The following is a 19932-nucleotide window of genomic DNA, read 5'->3' as shown; positions in this document are numbered from 1 at the left end:
AAACAGCTCATGCAGCTCAATATTAAAGAAGCAACCCAATCCAAAAATGGGCAGAAGACCTAAATAGACATTTCTCCAAAGAAGACATACAGATGGCCAAGAAGCACATGAAAAGCTGCTCAACATCACTAATTATTAGAGAAATACAAATCAAAACTACAATGAGGGATCACCTCACACCAGTCAGAATCGGCATCATCAGAAAATCTACAAACAACAAATGCTGGAGAGGGTGTGGAGAAAAGGGAACACTCTTGCACTGTTGGTGGGAATGTAAATTGATACAGCCACTATGGAGAACAGTATGGAGGTTCCTTAAAAAACTAAAAATAGAATTACCATATGATCCAGCAATCCCACTACTGGGCATATACCTAGAGAAAACCATAATTCAAAAAGACACATGCACCCCAATGTTCATTGCAGCACTATTTACAATAGCCAGGTCATGGAAGCAACCTAAATGCCCATCGACAGACGAATGGATAAAGAAAATGTGGTACATATATACAATGGAATATTACTCAGCCATGAAAAGGAACGAAATTGAGTCATTTGTTGAGACGTGGATGGATCTAGAGACTGTCATACAGAGTGAAGTAAGTCAGAAAGAGAAAAACAAATATCGTATATTAACGCATGTATGTGGAACCTAGAAAAATGGTACAGATGAACCGGTTTGCAGGGCAGAAGTTGAGACACAGACGTAGAGAACAAATGTATGGACACCAAGGGGGGAAAACCGCGGTGGGGTGGGGATGGTGGTGTGCTGAATTGGGCGATTGGGATTGATATGTATACACTGATGTGTATAAAATTGATGACTAATAAGAACCTGTAGTATAAAAAAAAAAACCAAAAAAACTAATACTAAACTTTCTTTGGGTTATTTTTATGGAAATATGTTAATATAAATGTTTCAGACATTACATGAAATTTCTAAAAGTCTTATGTGTTCTTGTATAATGTTATAAGTCATAATTCTAGTTATTACTTTGAAATGTATATCTCAGAAATAACTAAATGTCCTTGTTGTTAATTGCATTATTATGAACTTTCATCAAATCTTTAACCGTGGTCATTTTTAAGTCTTTTGTCATTTACAGAGAGTTCTGGGTGTACTCTGATGCTTTTGCAAAAATGTTCCTATAAAATGGTTTCATCTTCAAGGAATTCATGGAAAAGACTCTGACAAGTACAGGTTTCTGGTAACTGACTATACTGCTGAACTGAATGAATAAGCATTTTCAGAACTCTAATGGAAAACTGATGAATTCATAAAAGTGCTAACAAAAGATCAAGATGAAAAAAAATTAATTACATGGGACTGAGTGAACTGATGAGGATGATTATAATTTTTGTGACTTTCTGTTTGAATAAAAAAAAAAAAAAATCCCAGAATGACTCAGAGGCAAAAAGTATACAAATCAATTTTCACTGCAAAGTAAAGGAGCTGTTACAGTGGAGGATTACTGGACTGAATGTCAATATTATGACAAAGTATGAGTGTGTTTTGTGTTTGGTAATTGCAATCATTGTTGCTTTTGTTGTGGTCATCCATTTACAATGTTTGGTATCAGTTTATTTATCTCTTGTAAAAATAAAATACAGTGTGTGTGTGTGGAAAAAAAAAAAACTCAATGGTGGTGATGATTCCACAACTCTATAAATTTACTAAAAATTGAACAAACAGTACTGTATACTAAAAATGGTGAATTTTGTGGAATGTAAATCATACCTCAATGAAGCTGTTTTTGAAAAGACGAAATACAAAAAGTCAAAAGGAGGTCCATATGGAAAGTTGTTAGGTAGTGAGAAACATCTTTAGAGTGAAAGGGTAGCTCCCTGGATGGTTATATTTGATTCCCAAATGTTGGCTTACCGTGACGTCATCGGTTCTTTGACTCGGTTTTAAAATGGGATAACTTGGACTCTCCACATTCTAGAATGTAGGAAATGTCATTTACGATGATCACAATGGTTCTGATGAATCCCCACCCAGTCATCCAGTGCCTCAGATACTTTTGAGAATAAGGGATAAATAAGTTAATAACATGGATTCTGTGAACTCTGATACCCTAGGAGCAGGAGTGGGGGAGTAGATGGAGAGCACGATGATTATTTCTGCTGCCCCAGCTACCATGTTTGGATGTCATTCGAACATCATGTATTCATAAATCATATAGTCTCATCTCTAGTCCAACAGGGACGGGGTCCCTGCTCACTTGAAGGCAGGTCTCCGCATTTTCTCTAACATAACGTGTTACCATGCACGCTGTCTGACCTGTGATCCTCTGTGCCCGCCTTCTTCTGAACTCCTCTTCTAGAAAACTGTCCTCCTACCCCTGCCTCCCCATCACCACTCCAACCAGGTTATATTATGACTGTAGCTGTTCCCTAGAGATGGGAATGTGTCCTTAGCAAGGCTATTCAGACACCTTCCCTGGGATTTCTGGGGGTGGGGCGGGGAAGAGGAGGGGGAAAGAGAAGGGGGAAGTAGAAGAGGAAGGGAAAAGAGAAGGAAGTGGAAGGGGGAAGAAAAAGGGAAGACAAGACCTTCCTCTCTGGCAGAGAAGCTGGAAAAATGTGAGCCTGGCGGCTGCCCAAGACTCAATCCTAACCGAGCACAGAAAGCTGGTTTGAGGGAGGGAACCAGGAAGGCCCCTGATTCCAGGGATCCCAGAGGCCCTGACACCCTTTTAGCACAGGATTTGGCATCACATGAGCCAAGGCGCTCCCCCTTCTTTCCTAAGCTAGTTCAAGTTGAGTTTCCGTCACTTGCAATCTAAGAGTACTGACAAATCCTTTGGTGCCTTGTCACCTAGTCAATCTTGCTCAGGCACAAAATGCCTGAGATGCCACCTCAGATGCCGCCATAAAAGAGGAGCCTAGAACCTCAAGAGCACTGCTGCAGCTTGCATTTCTGTCTGTTCTGCTCATTTCTGAAGTCAGTAGCTCAATTCACTTCATGAACCTACGGAACTGAAATACACACTCTCCAGAGTTTAACTGGGCTGAATACAATGGGGGGACCTATGAGGTCCCCTCGGAACCCACAGGTTAGGGAGGGCATATTGATCACTCATTTGTTTGGCTGTTAGGTGCTCCTTGATCTGGCAGCACCGCCTCACCCACTTCCACCTCCAAGCACTCCGTTCTTTCTTCACCACAGAAGACCTGGCCAGCAAGCCCCACCTTCTGGGCTATTTCCATCCTGAAAATATGAATAGCTCTTTGGCTCTCCTACAGGAACCAGCCAACAAGGAAAACAATCATGAGTAACTGGAAATGAATAGCATTAGACTTCTAAAAACCCTCACGAAATAAAAGGCCATCCAAACAGCTGGGTCCTGGAGGGACCCAGTGCTGCGGCTAAGGATGAAGAAGGAAACTTCAGGACAGCTGGGGACAAGGAGAGAGGGGCAGACAGCGGGGGAGTTGCCCTGGAGTAGGGGGTTGCAACGCTGGACCAGGAGACCTCGCGGCCCAAGGATAATGCTTGGAGCAGTTAATCCTTGAATATCCCTCTCACTCATGCTAATTTATTCTAAACAAGACACGTGGAAGAGAAGCCCAACACAGTGGTTCAGTCACCATGGCATCACTCCCCAGGGGCTATGCCAACCTGGATTTGCCACACTACTGTCCTGGCAGCGCAAATGGAAAAGCCTTCCAGATCCCTTCCAGTAGAAGCTCCAGACTGCTCCATGCCTGTGCTCTGTGAGGGGCCTAGAACCGCCTGCCCAGTGAACACGAACTCCTGTTGACTGAATTTGATACCCTGGACCTTCTACCTTTCAATTTTCAACGCTTTGTTGTGTTTAGGGATAAGAAGAAAACAGCATTAGCATAAAGGATGGGGAATGCTTCTATCAACTGCTACAAAGATTTAAAACACTCTCCCCCCCACCCTGGGCGCCACGCATATCCACAAACTCACAGAGCTTGCACGTGATCCTACGAGGGTCTACAGAGTACAAATATCGTGCCTACTCAAGAATTTGCAATTTAAGAGGAAAAATAAGAAACCTATACTGTTTTATTTACTCATATACACTGAATACCAACTCTGGGCCAAGTACATAGGGGATGCAGAAATGGGGCCCATACACAATCCCTGCCTACAAGAAAAATAGGCCCATGTAGATGAATGCATTTGCATGAAAAGAGAGAGAGACAGACTTGTAAACCAAGAACACAAATATCCATTATTCCATGTGTAATCAGTTTGTGATGAAGCTTTTGAGCTACTGTACTTCTCTAAGGAAACACTGAAAGCTAAGGGCAAAATTCCAGATAACTGGGTAGAGAAGCAGGGAAGCTTAATCAAGCATCCATCTATTGAGGGCATTCTACGTGTCAGGTGGTTACTGGGGTTACGGGACCTACAATGACATATTACTTAGACCAGTGCTGTCTAATACTGTAGTCATTAATCACACGTGGCCACTGAGCATTTAGAACGTGGCTAGTGCAAGCTGACATGCACTGTAAGTGGAAAATACACAACGGATTTCAAAGACTTACTATGAAAAAAGAATGTCAACTATATCATTAATAGGTTGACTGAATATATGTTGATAGTATTTTGGATAGCCTAGATAAAATAAATTATTAGATTAATTTCATTTGCTTCACTTTCCTTTTTGTGCCTACCAGAAATTTTTTTTTAATAAATTTATTTATTTTATTTATTTATTTTTGGCTGTGTTGGGTCTTCGTTGCTGCGCGCGGGCTTTCTCTAGTTGTGGCGAGTGTGGGCTACTCTTCGTTGCAGTGTGTGGGCTTCTCATTGCGGTGGCTTCTCTTTTTTTTTTTTTTTAAAGTATTTGTTTATTTATTTATTTATGGCTGTGTTGGGTCTTCGTTTCTGTGTGAGGGCTTTCTCTAGTTGTGGCAAGTGGGGGCCACTCTTCATCGCGGTGCGCGGGCCTCTCACTATTGCGGCCTCTCTTGTTGCAGAGCACAGGCTCCAGACGTGCAGGCTCAGTAGTTGTGGCTCACGGGCCTAGTTGCTCCGCGGCATATGGGATCTTCCCAGACCAGGGCTCGAACCCATGTCCCCTGCATTGGCAGGCAGACTCTCAACCACTGCACCACCAGGGAAGCCCGCGGTGGCTTCTCTTGTTGCAGAGCACGGGCTCTAGGCGCAAGGCTCCAGAAGTCATGGCACGCAGGCTCAAAAGTTGTGGCTCAAGGGCTCCAGAGCGCAGGCTTAGTAGTTGTGGCGCACGGGCTTAGTTGCTCCGCGGCATGTGGGATCTTCCCCAACCAGGGCTCAAACCCGTGTCCCCTGCATTGGCAGGCAGATTCTCAACCACTGCACCACCAGGGAAGCCCTAGAAACTTTTAAATGACTTACGGTGGCTTGTATTTGTGGCTTGCTTATATTCTATTAGGCAGTGATGATTTAGATTTTCCTTTCAAGGACTGATGACAGCATCCAATTAACAATACCAGCATTTTCTTATTACTTATAAGGCAGGCACAAAATTAAGAAAAAATGTACATGTTATCATGTTTAATATTCACTTACTACCAAATCATAAAACTTAGATCTAGTAAATCCTGCAAGCTGATAATGGTTGAAAGTTAGTTTAAAAGATTCACTCTGCCACATGAAGAAGGAATGATTAATCAACAATTTTATTTCAAAACTGACAGACTTCTATGCAAACTATTACTCTGTTATATATGGTTCAGAAAACATATCTATTTTTCTCTACCAACAGTTGGACAATTTTCCAAAGGATTCAACAGGGAATTTAACTTCTCCTTCATTCTAAGTATCACCATCTTCATCTTAACCACTATGTTACTGCTCTGTGCCTAGATGATGACTGAAACAAGGCAAGTTGTCTGGTGAGACTGAGGAATTTGTTAATACAGTTGGGAAGAGGACTGGTCACGATTAAAGGAAATGTGTCTTTACATTGTCCACATTACCCAAGGATATAAAGAAGGACTAAATGGAGGAATGATAACACAGGGAAACATAGTTCTGAACTACACAGAAGATACCCGGCAGATGTGTTTCAGTGACATATGGGGGCAACCCGTCTTTATAGCTATAGATTACAATGGCAGTTACAATCATATTGGCCAATCTATCAGCAGTTCTTCAGAGGTAGGATGATAAGGAACATGATAACATTAGCAATAGTAATAACAGCCACAATAGCTATCATTTATTTAAATTATTATTTTGCAAAATTTTATTTTACAAAATTTTATTTTATTTTTTTTACTATTTAATTATAAGTGAGTATTATCTCATTTAATGCTCACACCACTTTGAAATTAGATGCTATTGCTTTTATTCTCAGTTTCAAGATTAGGAAATTGCAGCCAAGAAAGTTTACTTAGCCAAAGTGGCACAATTTAAAAATGGAGAAGGCTGGATTCAGATTCAGCTCCCAAGCCCAAAATACAACACTGGGCTGCATATTAGACAACACTAGTAATTAAAAAAAAAAAGTCTGGCCAACAAACCAACCGTTTTACAACTTCAAAAAAATTTAGTTGTCTTTAAAGGTGGAACAGTCCTCAGATCGGCCGCTGGCACATACAGAGCTCCCCCTAGGAAGTCTGAATGGACCAATATGAAAAAAGGCATTCCTTCTGGCTGTCTGTCCTCACAACATTCCAGGGAAAGGCGGCATTTTTATTTCTTTGTCATTTTAACATATGCAGCATACGCATAATGAATAAATCTAATGAACTCACCAGTCAGAAAAATCCTTTTCCATATAGCTTTGCTACAGATACCGAGTCAATAACAGAAAATGTAAAGATAATTACAGACAAGTGAAGTGGTTATTTTTATACTCAGCTGAGCTGGCAAACTACAGATTACGGCGGAGGTTTCCACAGTTTAGCAACAATATGGAGGAGCAGAACTTCGAGATATTTAGATGCTTCCCCATCATTAGGACATTTCTGTTCCTTAAGAAATTATTCTAATGTCCTGTATAACACCTCTCTCCAAGCTATAAAACAATGAAATACTACAATGCTTTACGACAATTAAAAGCACCAATATCATAATAAAAGTGTATCTTAAAACAACCACCAGCGAGACAGTAATGGGGCGGTGGGCGGGGGGGGGGGGCAGGTGACATTTGTTCTGGAAGCCACACATAGAAGCACCCGCAGCCGGCAGGCTGCCACCTCAGATATCACCAGGATAGGGTGAGCTACTCTTTCTGTTTCTTTTGCCACCGTGGATATAAACACCCGCTTGCAATGTAATGAGAATCAAACACGCTTTGTTCCTAGCAGTATGCACTTAAAATAATCAGGGGTTGTTTTAAAGGAGAAGAAGAAAGCAAGCTTGTTGCCAAACAAGGCACAAACAGTAACAGCCGTCAACAGATTGGCCAGGAGACAGGCTGGGACAGGAGTCATTCTGAAGAAATCTTGTTCTAGCTTTGAGAGACTCCAGAGGAAAAGCAATAGAAAAAGTCAACAAACAGCACACCAACATGGTGTAAAGTTGTATAGCATAGAAAGAATCTAATTACTGAGGAGATGATCAAGATTGCTGACTGGATGTATACAGAAGGTTAGTGGCAGAAATGAGTTTTTTCTTTAAAAAAAAAAAAAACCTCCTAGGAAATCCCAGATGGTATACAGATATGGGTTGGTTTCCATGCCTATATTTTCAAGTTTTTCCCAATTTAAAAAAAGCTCATAGGAAAGAAATGTGAAACTTTTTTCTCAAAAGAGAAAACTGATACAGCCCCAAAGAAAATTAAGGATTTTTTTTTTAAACAAAGATTCAAGAAGGTTCTGAGAGTATTCTAAGCAGCTTGCATCCATGACGAATGTGGATTGGGCCTGAAATAAGCTTCAGCTTGAGAGAGAATGGTAGACTACTCCCCACACAGCCCTGGGCGAGGCCTTCCTGACATGGTTCAATGCGGGACCTCAGGGCCCTACATATATTTGTGGCCCTTGAACAACACAGGTCTGAACTGTGCAAGTCCACTTATATGTGACATTTTTTCAATAAATAGATTGGAAAAATTTTGGGAGATTTGCGACAATTTGAAAAAACCCACCAATGAACTGTGTAGCCTAGAAATACAAAAAAAATTTTAAATGGTATGTCATGAATGCATAAAATGTATAGATACTAGTCCATCCTTACATAGGCATAACGTGAGTGATATTTAATATAAAATAAATGTGTTCGTTTTCTTACTGTTTTGTAACTTTGCTGTCAAAGAATTATATTACTGTAGAGTATGCCTCTGTCTCTCATAACTGGAGAATCTGCATATCAGCCTATCATCACAGGTAAGTGGTTTTTTAAAAAATGGAAAGATGTTTCCAATACTGTATTATTAATGTGACTGTAATACCATATATCATAAAATTTTATCAAGATTCATTCATTAGTGTATAGGCTACACTACCATGAAGCAATTGTATCGACGACACTAGGCTACCATAAAGCAATCACATGGCCGCTTCTTCCTATAAATATGAATTTTTTCACATCTTTTCATTTTTGATGTCTAGTGTTAGTAGTACGCATAACATCTACAGCGTTTTGTATCATAAGACAATCCCGATGTAGATACTGACAGACAATTCATCATATAAACAGACAACGTAAACTTACAGTATCAGTACATACAGTACAGTATTGTAAGTGTATTTTCCTTACACTATTTCCTTAACATTTCTTTTTTCTAGCTAACTTTATTGTAAGACTACAATACGTAATATACATAACATACAAAATATGTGCTAATCGACTGTTTATCTTATCAGTAAGGCTTCTGGTCAACAGTAGGCTATTAGAAGTTAAGTTCTGGGGGAGTCAGAAGTGATACATGGATTTTCAACTTGGTGGGAAGGGGAATCCCCCTAACCACCCCCTCACCGTTCAGGGGTCAACTGTGTTTTTCTTCTGGCTGCCTTTGGCAAGGAAGAAAGAAAAAGCAACCCATCAGTCCATAAGCCTTGTGGCTCACCAGTTCCCACGTCCTCTGGGGTAGCTGGGAGGGGGCTACTGAGAACAGGCTGCTTCTCCCACCAGTGAAATGACTGTGGGTCAAAACATGCACCGAGGGGGCCTCCCTGGTGGCGCAGTGGTTAAGAATCTGCCTGCCAATGTAAGGGACACAGGTTCAAGCCCTGGCCCGGGAAGATCCCACATGCCGCGGAGCAACTAAGCCCGTGTGCCACAACTACTGAGCCTGCAAGCCACAACTACTGAGCCCACGTGCCACAACTACTGAAGCCTGCACGCCTAGAGCCCGTGCTCTGCGACGAGAAGCCACGACAATGAGAAGCCCGTGCACCACAACGAAGAGTAGCCCCTGCTCGCCGCAACTAGAGAAAGCCAGCGCGCAGCAGCGAAGACCCAACACAGCCAAATATTAATTAATTAATTAAATTTTTTTAAAAAATGCACCAAAAAGTTAGCACTCCCGTTCACTTTTGAAAAGCGATCAGTCACCAGCAGGTCAACTCTCATAGGAGGCTATGGTCAAGTTATGTGAGCATTCTCATCAAACTCGGAGGCTCAGCACAGAACTTGTTAACTCACTGACAAAGCTTGACAAATAGATTTGTTTATGTGGGTCTCGCCCAGCAGGATGCTAGGGGACTGGGTTCCAGTTCCTTTTCCAACCATCAGATGGCATTTTCAATGCCATCTGCCCCACCCAGGACTCCCCACTAGTCTCCAACACAGCTTGTCCAAGTCTATACCAGTCTTCTTCACTGACAACAATTATCATTAGCTCCATGTGGGGCTTCCAAGGTCACTGTCTACATCTGAGAGAAACAGAAATGGACAGCATCTAGAAGCCCTGTGCCAAGAGCAGCCAGAACTAAGGTTCACATCTAGCTTTGCCTCTTACTGACTGTGCCACTTTCCAAGGGGTCATTTCTCTTCCCTAGACCACAGTCTCCGCTGTAAAATGAGTTCTCACCACCATCCCATTCCAACCACTGGAGCCTTGTGCCCCAGTGGAGTGAGAATGTGTTAACCTCTAAAACTCGAAGCTCCATGAAGGCAGGCAGGCTGCTCATCCCTGGACCTTCTGTCTACTGCCCAATGACTCCACCAACACGTGCCGCTCAAGGGGGATCGGACACCGCGTGAGACGGCCCGCACCTCCGGAAGCTGCCAGCCTAGGAGCAAAGTGACCGGAGCCAAGACGGCGCTCAGTTCAATTAAACCAACTCGTTGAAAGAACTTGCATCATTCACCCTGTAACAGGTAGGCCCACATCCCTCTTGGCCCGATTATTGGCTGAAGAGATGGAGAATGTCGCCTAAGATGGAGGGACAGAACAAGCTCCTGAGCGTGGTCGACGATGGCAGTACCTTCTCCCAGCATCTGCTACCTCCCACAGAAGGGCGAGTTCCTCTGGAAGAGCAGGCTTCCAGCTGAGTGCCAGCTCCCCAACTAGGAAACGTGGCCCTGTCTTCCTCGAGTCCCTTTGGAGGCAGCCCCATAGGCTAGAAGGCCAAGATGAGAAGCACAGAACAGAGAGCCAATCAGGATATTCCCCCCACCTGGCTGAGCAGTCAGAGATCGACCCCCGGGAGCTTAGAAGTGTCGTGGAATGGACCCAGGGACATCTCAGTTCCCTCCTGCAACAGCAAAGGGAGGAAACTGCTGCCACCTGGAAAGCAGAAAACGGTACAGGTCCAATGCTAGACCAAGAAATGTTGTCCCTGGGGTGAGGAACTCATGACCCAGCCTTAGAATCCATCACATCTCTGCGAAATAGTCATACGACAGGTTTGCTTTTTATTACTTCTAAATGGCATCTTACTGCATCCAATAGAAATAGTTCCTAAAAATGGTCAGTGGTATGTAGACTGGTTAGTAGAGCAACTAGAGACTGGTTTTCCTACTGAGGGTATAAAACCCACAATTATTACTTTTCACTAGTGTATGATAGGTTATCAGGTCTGGGGAACAGTGGCACATGATAGAAAACAGACCCCCTGTCATTGTACTCCTGATCCTTATAAGGTGGCTGTTAAAGGTAAACAGGACAAAGGCAACAAGATTTTCTAGGTACATTCAATAGATCTTGGGTTAACCCGGGGATTCCAAAGAGGTTCATAATTGGGCTTCACACAGGGACTTCCATGAACCTCTTGAAACTGACAAAGATTACAAATGTACGGCATCATTTCATGTAAGTGAATTTCCCCCTAGGAAAAGTGGTCCAACACCTGCATCCAATTTGCAAAAGTGTCCATCTTTGACTCAAAAACATTTAAGAATCACTGCTAGATGGCCTGCCTCGGTTTGCAAAATGAACTCCTCTTGGAGGAAAACACTTGACTCTGTGCTGCCCTGGAGCAAAGGAAGCTGCTCAGCCTTTTACTCCCCACCAGTGAGCTCTGCCAGAGCTTTTTTTTTTCCTGGCTGGGTTTCTGTCACTTCAGCCAGCAAAGGGAACTGGACAGACGTAGTGAAAGTGAAAAGAGAGAGATGCTGCTGGGCTGTTAATTCTAGAGTCATGTAGCTCTTTAAAAAGAAAACATTCTGGATTTAGCAAACTGAATTCATCTAGTAAGCAAAGAAAAAAAAAACAAAAGACTGATACTGCTCTTACCAACTGCAATACTTAACAAGGATAAGAAAAGTTGAATTGAGGATTAAAAGTAGTAATTGATTTTGAGGGAAATTGATATAGTAGAGGATGAATTGCTTATGTTTGGTTACTTGATGATAAACTTTGGTGTTCACTAAATGTCAATTTAAGAAAAAAATAAAGGAAAAAAGTATATATTTTCTTCCACTGTAGAATACACTTCTTGGACTGCAATCAACTTTTCTCACAACTGGATTCCGTTCATTTAGAAGCAGGGATGGATAAGCCATGAACTCCCAAAGGTTGCCCCTCACCCAGGGGTGACCAATGGTTGTGGAATTTATAAGGCAAGACACTATTTCCAGTGAATGCTATTTACTACAGAAAGAACTGGACTAGGTCCCAGGTAAGGTTAAATGAGGTGAGACCCATCACACAAAACCAGCTGGTGAAGCAGTTAAGACACAGTATCTGCTCCAAAGGGTGGATAGGGCAGAAAGGGGTTTCTTAACTATACGTAAGAGAACCAAGGCTTAGAGAGGTGATGTGACTTGCCCGAGAAAGGAGAACTACATCTTCTGAACTTCAACCTTAGCATTTTGCTAACTACCTCTACTCCTCGGCCTTTTGATTACTGTTTAAATTCTCTTCTAGACTCTGAAAGCTCAGTATCTGATGACCACCCTTAAGGACTTTATGGCCCTGGGTGTGTGTGTGTGTGTGTGTGTGTGTGTGTGTGTGTGTGTGTGTGTGTGTGTGTGTGTGTGTGTGTGTGGTGTAGTTCAATGTTAACCATCTGCTATGTGACAGATACTCTATTGGACACAATATAAGATTGAAGAATGAGGCACACTTCAAAGAGAAAAATGTTTTGTTTTAAAACAAATGGCTAAGTCTGTACAGTTACAGTTACTTATTAAAATATTGACTAAATTGACTAATAACCAGTGAGTCTGATATCAAAGGCTAAAGCAGTCTGTTCATTGTAGATGGCTAGAGTTGGGAAACTGAGGTTTGATTAACAACATTTCTCTTTCATTAAACCAACACTTTTCAGCTCGTGGGTAGCACTAAAACAAAAAGAAATAATCTCTAAATCATGCAGCATCTTAATGATTTTTTTAAAAGGATACCATCTATATCATATACCTACATAAATAAATAATGGGGAAAAAAAATCTAGAATCCTTTTCCCTATCACCTATTTAAAACATACCCAAGGGGCTTCCCGCTTCCCTGGTGGCGCAGTGGTTGAGAGTCTGCCTGCCGGTGCAGGGGACACGGGTTCGAGCCCTGGTCTGGAAGGATCCCACATGCCGCGGAGCAACTGGGCCCGTGAGCCACAACTACTGAGCCTGCACGTCTGGAGCCTGTGCTCCGCAACAAGAGAGGCCGTGACAGTGAGAGGCCCGCGCACCGCGATGAAGAGTGGCCCCCGCTCGCCGCAACTAGAGAAAGCCCTCACACAGAAACGAAGACTCAACACAGCCAAAAACAAATAAATTAATTAATTAATAAAAAAAAAAATCTTTAAAAAAAAAAACAAAAACATACCCAAGAGGCCTTTGATATATTCAGCTTTGTTTTGTCAACTCCTATATTCATCATTTCTCCTACATAGAGGAAATCCAGTTGGCTTTTAGCAAAATAATGCACGGCACTAACAGTGAATGTTTTCAGTACCATGAGTTAAGGATTTTATGATGTGACAGTTTTTTAAGTATTTCTGGGTACACTACTATATAGACTGGTTTCTCCTGGATCTTCAGATTAAGGTCACCATTCCCCCCAACCACAGAAAAAAGAAAACAACACCTCAGGATGAATGCACAAAATCAGAGCAATGATGAGTAAACCCTCTGCAACAATTCTGAGAAATGCACTTTCTATTCTTAGAAATTCAGTGTGGTGGGTGTTACTCGAGACCATTTCTAGTCTGTTTGGATCCTGTATGGAATGGAGAATGAACATCACTTGGTTATACATCTTCCACATTTAAAATGTGGGAAAGCTAAGGTACCAAGAAACGGAAAGATGGGTGTGCTTCTGAGCACCGTGTAACTTATGTTTTCTTCTGAATTCAGGTTTAGGTAAATGCTGCAGAAAAATATGAAGACACAAGTGCTGTGTGGGATAGATCACACAGATTTAAATAAAGTGCTTTGTGTATAAGAACCTGTGTTTTTATCCTGATGGAACCTGTAAGTATGACATCTGGGGCACTCAATTACAGCTGGGAGAAGAGCCAGCACCATTTAGGATATCCAATATGTGCTAGGAGAAATTCTAAGTAGAAAAATCACAACAAAAAAGCATGAAATTCTTTCATTCAACAAACATGTGAGTACTTACAGTACGTCAACAATGTTCTAGACGCTAGGGATTCAACAGTAAACAAAAAGAGACAAAACCCCTGTCTTCCTGGAGCACATATTCTAGTAAGGACAGACATACTACTAATATGAACCAAACTAATACAAACTTCTGGCAAGTTTGAAGGCAATTAAGTGCCATGGAAGAAAATAAAGGAGAAAAGGGAATTCTCTGTGTCCAGTGGTTAGGAACTGGTGCTTTCACTGTTGGGGGCCCGGGTTCGACCCCTGGTCAAATAAATAAATAAATAAATAAATAAATGGCTGAATAAATAAATAAAGGAGAAAAGAGCAGCAGGACATGCTGGAAGGGGGCGGCCAGGGAAGATGGGCTGAGAAGGTGATGTCTAAGTGAAGAGCTGAAATGTTGTCCCTGGGGTGAGGAATTCATGACCCAGCCTTAGGGTTGAGGGGCACAGCCCTGGAGACATCTAGGGGAAGAACAGTCCAGAGAGTGGGAACAGTAAATGCAATGGCTCTGAGACAGGAGTGTGCCTGGCAATTTGAAGGAATAATGAGGAAACCAATGGGTTTAAATGCCTTGAACTGCTTCCAGATTATGAGGTTATAATTCAGGGCAAAATGTCATGAACACAGCCATATTTTCATACACACTTAGAGCAGGAATGTGCCTTTGTAAATGCCTACTCAAGCCCCTTAATCTTTCCAAGTCTGAAGAAACGAGGAAGAGAAGGTAGAGTGAGTAATCCAGGGTTACACCACCAGTGACTGGCCAAGAAAAGGCTTCAGCACAAGTATCCCAAACTCAGCACCACACTTCTGTCTCATGCTCCAACTTTATAATTAACAGGCACTCTTATTTTTTTTTAATTGAAAAAACTAAAGAATCCAGCCAACTAACACTCTTAGAGCTAAAAATTAATCAATTTCACTTTTCATTCAGCAAATAACCAAGAGAGACCCTACATACACCCTACATATTGCTGAGGAAGAAATAATAAATGCATCATTACCTAGATCTCACTACCCAGCAATCAAATGTATAGGTGTGTAACAAAGAAACTACTCAAGGAAACATGTCTCAGATGTTGACTGCAGCACTGTTACAGTAAAAAAGTGGGAAAGATCAACTGTCCTCTGCAGAAAAAGTGTAACAGTGAAAAACTGGAAACTCAAATTTTCTCTTGGTGAGGAAAAGAGTATGCTATAATTTATTCATACACTAGAATTCTCTGTAGCAGCTAAAGTAAATAAGATCTACATGTACCTCAAACACATAATGACAAATTTAAAAATGCAAGGCGTGTGTATATAGAATCATGCCATTTAAGTAAAATGTTAAACACACAAGCTCTCGGATACAGTTTGCGGATATGTAATACCGAAGTACCAAACACCTTTGGGCACTCTGTAGACTGACTTCACATTAGTGGTTACCTGAGGATGTAGGCAGAGGAGGAAGGATGGATAAAATATTTCAGTTACAGTTTATTTTTAAGGGCCGGGTCGGGGGGGGGGGGCGGGATATGAAGCAAGTATGGAAAGATTAGGAACTCAAACATAAGTAGTGGAAAAATGGAAGCCTTACTATGTTATGTTCCCTTTAGGTATGTTTGAAATTTTTCCTACTTTTATTTGGAAAAAAAGGAAGGAACAGAGAGACAGACAAAGCTCCTTCATCACATTCCAGTGACTCCAAGGCCGAGTTCCCCTAACTTGCAAAGCTCAGGTTCTTCACCTTTAAAAGGTGAGTGATACTAGGTGTGCCTGCCTCAAAGATGCTATGGAAGTGGCAGTCTGGAGACAGAGCTTCGTTGTCAGATACACTACTAGCAGGCAGGGGCACTACATCACGTCCCCATTGAATCTCCAGGGCCCAGCATCCATTACGTTATTTCAATTTCACAGATAATAGTAATAAGATTTTTCATCAGGGTTATAACCCTCCCTCCCTCCCCCCAAAAAGCCATAAAAACACATCTAAGGAGTGTAAATGATACAATACATTCATTACTGAAGCATTTCAATGAATGGAGACAGCCCAGAATGGGAGCACCTCTCCCAATACAATTTCTGCAAGCACTGGTTAAAAATTACAAGAACTGGATAAATTTCCTCACATAAAATCTATTATCTTACAAGCGGAAGGGAAAAAATATGACACTGGTTAAGTAAGCATCATTAAGAAAGGATGATCTGATTACATCCATCAGTAATAAAATTCCCAGCCACACCTGTAAACAACGACGCTGCAGGCTAGGGACAGAGCAATCAAAATCCAGCCTCCTTGTGATACACTCTCTCTTTTCCAACTTTGTTCAGACCTCAAGGAGGTGAGACTCTCCTCGCTAAGATGAGCTTCTTTTAAGTCTCACTGATCAGTAAAACCAATTCCTCCCTCTGCCAGGCCCTGACGGTCTTGAGATGACATTCTCCAGAGAACTGGCAGGGCGCTCGGTAGTCTCCTCCCGCGGAAGGAAAAGAGAAACCCATCTAAGTCACCTGTGAGCCTGTGGCCAAGGGAAGCCGCTGGTTCAGGTGAGCGGCCTTGAGCCCGCAGATGTGCCCCAATCACTGGAAACAAAGTTGCGCTGAGCTGGGATCCTTGGAGAAGCCCAAGCCTGGCTATAGAGCCCAGGCGCTGGGAGATCACTTGCAGCGCCTCTACTTTCCCCTGGGCTGCGTCTGCCGCGTCTGCTGTCTCTCCCGGCTCTGAGGCCCACCCCCCTCCACAAAAGCGGGGGACGAGGTCCAAACGCAAGGGAGAGCGTGAGCCCGGGGTTAGCAGATGTACTCTGCAAACTGCAGAAACTAAACCGCGGGCACAAAAACCTGCCGAGCCAGCAGCGAAGGGAGGGTGGGTTAGGGAGGGTACCCACCCTCCTGGGCAGAGGTTGGGGTAGATGGCGGGCGGGCGCCCCTCTCGCGCGCGGCTCCACATCCTCCCTCCCCCCAAAGTCCCAGCTGCCCGAACTCCAGCATCTCTTCTCCCGGCCCTCCTCGGAGCTGCGGTGGGGAAAAGGACAAGGCAGGACGGGGAGCGGGGTCAGTCGCAGGCCCGGAGTGGCCCCGCCAGCACCCCTGGGCCAGCGGAGGGCTCCCGGAGTCAGAAAAAGAACAATAGCGGACGCTCGGTCGCCGAGCCCTCCGAGACTCCCGCTCGCGCCTTCCTCCCCAGCTCCTCCAAGTTCAGCGCGGAGGCGGGTCGAGCCCTGAAGCGGGAATCGGGGGGAGCCAGACGCAGGCGGGCCAGGCAGGTGGGACAGGGAGCCGACGCGGGGCACTCAGAACGCCCCGCCGGGGACTGGTCATTCATTCCCACCCGCGCTCCCGCCGCACCCACCCCTGCCCCAGCCGGCCTGCGAGTCGCGGGGCCCGGGAGGAGAAAATCCCGCTCCTAACTTGGCTCGTCCTCCCTTTCTGCTCTGACGCCCACCATCCTCCTCTTCCTGTGTTTCTCAGTCTGCCCTCTGCAGACAGTGGGCGGCCGGCGGGGACAAGGGACTGGTGGCGGGACCCTCGCTGCCACCCCGCCAAGCCACTCCGCCGGCACGCCGTCCGCGCCTCCTGCCGCCTCCCTCGTCCGAACCCCAGACACAAAGGCGGGGACCGGAGGCCGGGAGCCCGCTCCGGGGAGCCTCCCGACTCTGGGCGCCGCGCACTCACCCCATCTAGGCGGCGGCGGCGGCTCCCGGGCCCCGCTGGCTGCGCCACCCCGCCCGCCGCTTCCCCAGGAAAACGCGGCCGCCGGGCTCGCTTCCTGCTCCGCTTCCTGCGCCTCGGTCCCTCCTCCTCCCCCGCTGCGGGGGTCAGTGGGCGCCGCGGCTCCCGGGCTGGGCCGGCGGGGCGGGGCGGGGGCAGCACCACCACGTGGCCGCCCGGCGCCGGCCCCCGCCGACCCGGATCCCGCGGGAGCGGGAAGGGAGGTGCTAACCGTTCCCCTCCCCTTCCACCCCGCGCGGCCCCAAATTCCGCGAGTCAGGTGATCCGGACCTGCGGGAGGTACTCCCGGCCCGCGCGCCCTGGGCGTCCGCGGCTTGCTTTTAGTTTTCCATGGATCGTGGGATTCTCCCCCGTGGATCTTTCATCATCATCACCTGAAGTTAATGGAAACCACCGGTGCTCTGACCCCAGGGTTTAGGACGGATGAGATCCTGAATAGTATGCATTTCTGGTTAACGTCCAAAGTCGTTTGCGGTCGTGGGGTGTTTTAAAGTCGCTGATCCAAGCGCTTTCTAACCAGAATCAAATCGGTCATGTTTTCCAAAATTACTGAACAGAAAGTAAACTAGAACATGCTCGTAGTCTCTGGACTGAACCAGTTGGTTGGAATATGTTCGGTAACGCTCATCAGGTGGCAGGAGAAAACTACCAGCGTTAAGTATTGCTCGGAGAGTTAGGAAGGAGAAACCTACTGTCTGAACTGAGAGGCACCATGGGGAACGCCCTCCCTGCAGGGTCTGGGATGCAAAGGAGGCGCCGACAGCCCCTCTCCCTTCCCCAGCCCGCTGAGCCCGGCGTTTGAATCGTGATGGGCTCCTCCTGTAGTTCCAAGGATTTCAAAGCTCTCCACCTCCCATTAAATTTGGGACGGCTTTGCCACTCATTTTGATCATGTTAACCAGCTGTGGCTTAAAAAGTCTTCTGATGAACCTAGGGGCAGGACAGGAATAAAGACACAGACGTAGAGAATGGACTTGAGGACATGGGGAGGGGGAAGGGTAAGCTGGGACGAAGTGAGAGAGTGGCATGGACATATATACACTCCCAAGTGTAAAATAGATAGCTAGTGGGAAGCAGCCGCATAGCACAGGGAGATCAGCTCGGTGCTTTGTGACAACCTAGAGGGGTGGGATAGGGATGGTGGGAGGGAGGCTAAAGAGGGAGGGGATATGGGGATACACGTATACATACAGCTGATTCATGTTGTTATACAGCAGAAACTAACACAACATTGTAAAGCAATTATACTCCAGTAAAGATGTTAAAAAAGCAAGTCTTTATTCACCAAAGCCCCTGTGTTCCCCCTGTTAACTCTACATCCTTCGCACAGGGCAGGAAGTTTTCTAGAATAAATAAGTGGTATGAGTCCTTTTTTTGGTGAGATCGACTCAATCAATTGATTTTTTTTTAATTCCAACAAAACTGAAATTAACCTGAGTTCAGTTTATAATGTCTTGGTCAGATCTCCACGACCCCAGGTCAGACTTCGTCTGTACCCATGTCTCCCCCACCCATGGCCAAGCCAAGGGAACAGCCTGTCTTAGCTTTAACAGGTGACTTATCAAACAGAGAGCAAAAGCTGTGTAACTAGTTGCATGGTCTTCCCTTCCTAAATCATAGGTCAGAGATTCCTTAGAGAAGTGATGAAGAGCACGTTTAAAGCAAGAGGTACACTCCTCTCCCTGTCTTTTATCCCTCTCAAATCACCCTCTAAAAGACACGTGAACTGGTAAACTTCTTTTTGGTTTAGTGCTGGCAATTTCCACAATACAGTTTTTCATTGCAGTTCATATGAATGGTGTAGCGTAGGGTATTTATCGGGAACAATACTGCCACGTGTGAGTTTTCTGTTCCCCTTTCAGCAGGTCAGTCTCATTCAAGTGGTGGCAGCCGGCAAGGTGGGCATTGGAACGGGGTACAGGGTGTACTGTGCTGCTTTGGAAAGTTAACATGTGTGTATTCTGTAGCTGAAGGAGTTAAAATATCAAACAAAACTGTGTAAAGCAGGGTCATCAGCCTTTTATTCATAGGGGCCCTGTCCCTCTTCTTTTTTTTTTTTTCTCTTCTACATGGCCAGGCCCTGTCCCAGCTACCTGCTTGGGGGCCGGTAGGCCCCTGTCAGCCCTGTGGCTCCCATAGGTGGCTTGTGTACTTATTCTCCTTAATTTATTTATTTATTTATTTATTTAAAATTTTAGAATTTTATTTATTTTTTTATACAGCAGGTTCTTATTAGTTATCCATTTTATACATATTAGTGTATATATGTCAATCCCAATCTCCCAATTCATCACACCACC

At 44.5% G+C, this 19932-nt stretch overlaps 1 protein-coding gene across 3 annotated transcripts in view; it reads right to left on the bottom strand.

The window, feature by feature from the left end:
- Positions 1–17763, bottom strand: part of RAI14 (retinoic acid induced 14) — a 150314-nt gene extending 132551 nt beyond the window's left edge. Inside the window, exons 1-2 of one of the 3 annotated variants that reach the window (XM_059916200.1) lie at positions 17312–17549; positions 16412–16483 (exon numbers count right to left, since the gene is read on the bottom strand). The gene's annotated coding sequence lies outside the window, so the exon portion shown is untranslated. Of the gene's footprint in view, positions 1–16411; positions 16484–17311; positions 17550–17575 lie in introns of those variants that run through there. The other 2 variants (XM_059916199.1, XM_059916201.1) reach the window with 2 other exon arrangements.
- Between the last annotated feature and the right edge of the window lie 2169 nt (positions 17764–19932).

This window comes from Balaenoptera ricei, chromosome 3, assembly GCF_028023285.1.
Source record: "Balaenoptera ricei isolate mBalRic1 chromosome 3, mBalRic1.hap2, whole genome shotgun sequence".
NCBI lineage: Eukaryota > Metazoa > Chordata > Mammalia > Artiodactyla > Balaenopteridae > Balaenoptera > Balaenoptera ricei.
The sequence above is the reverse complement of the archived record's forward strand: the minus strand, read 5'-3'. Positions and strand labels throughout refer to the sequence as shown.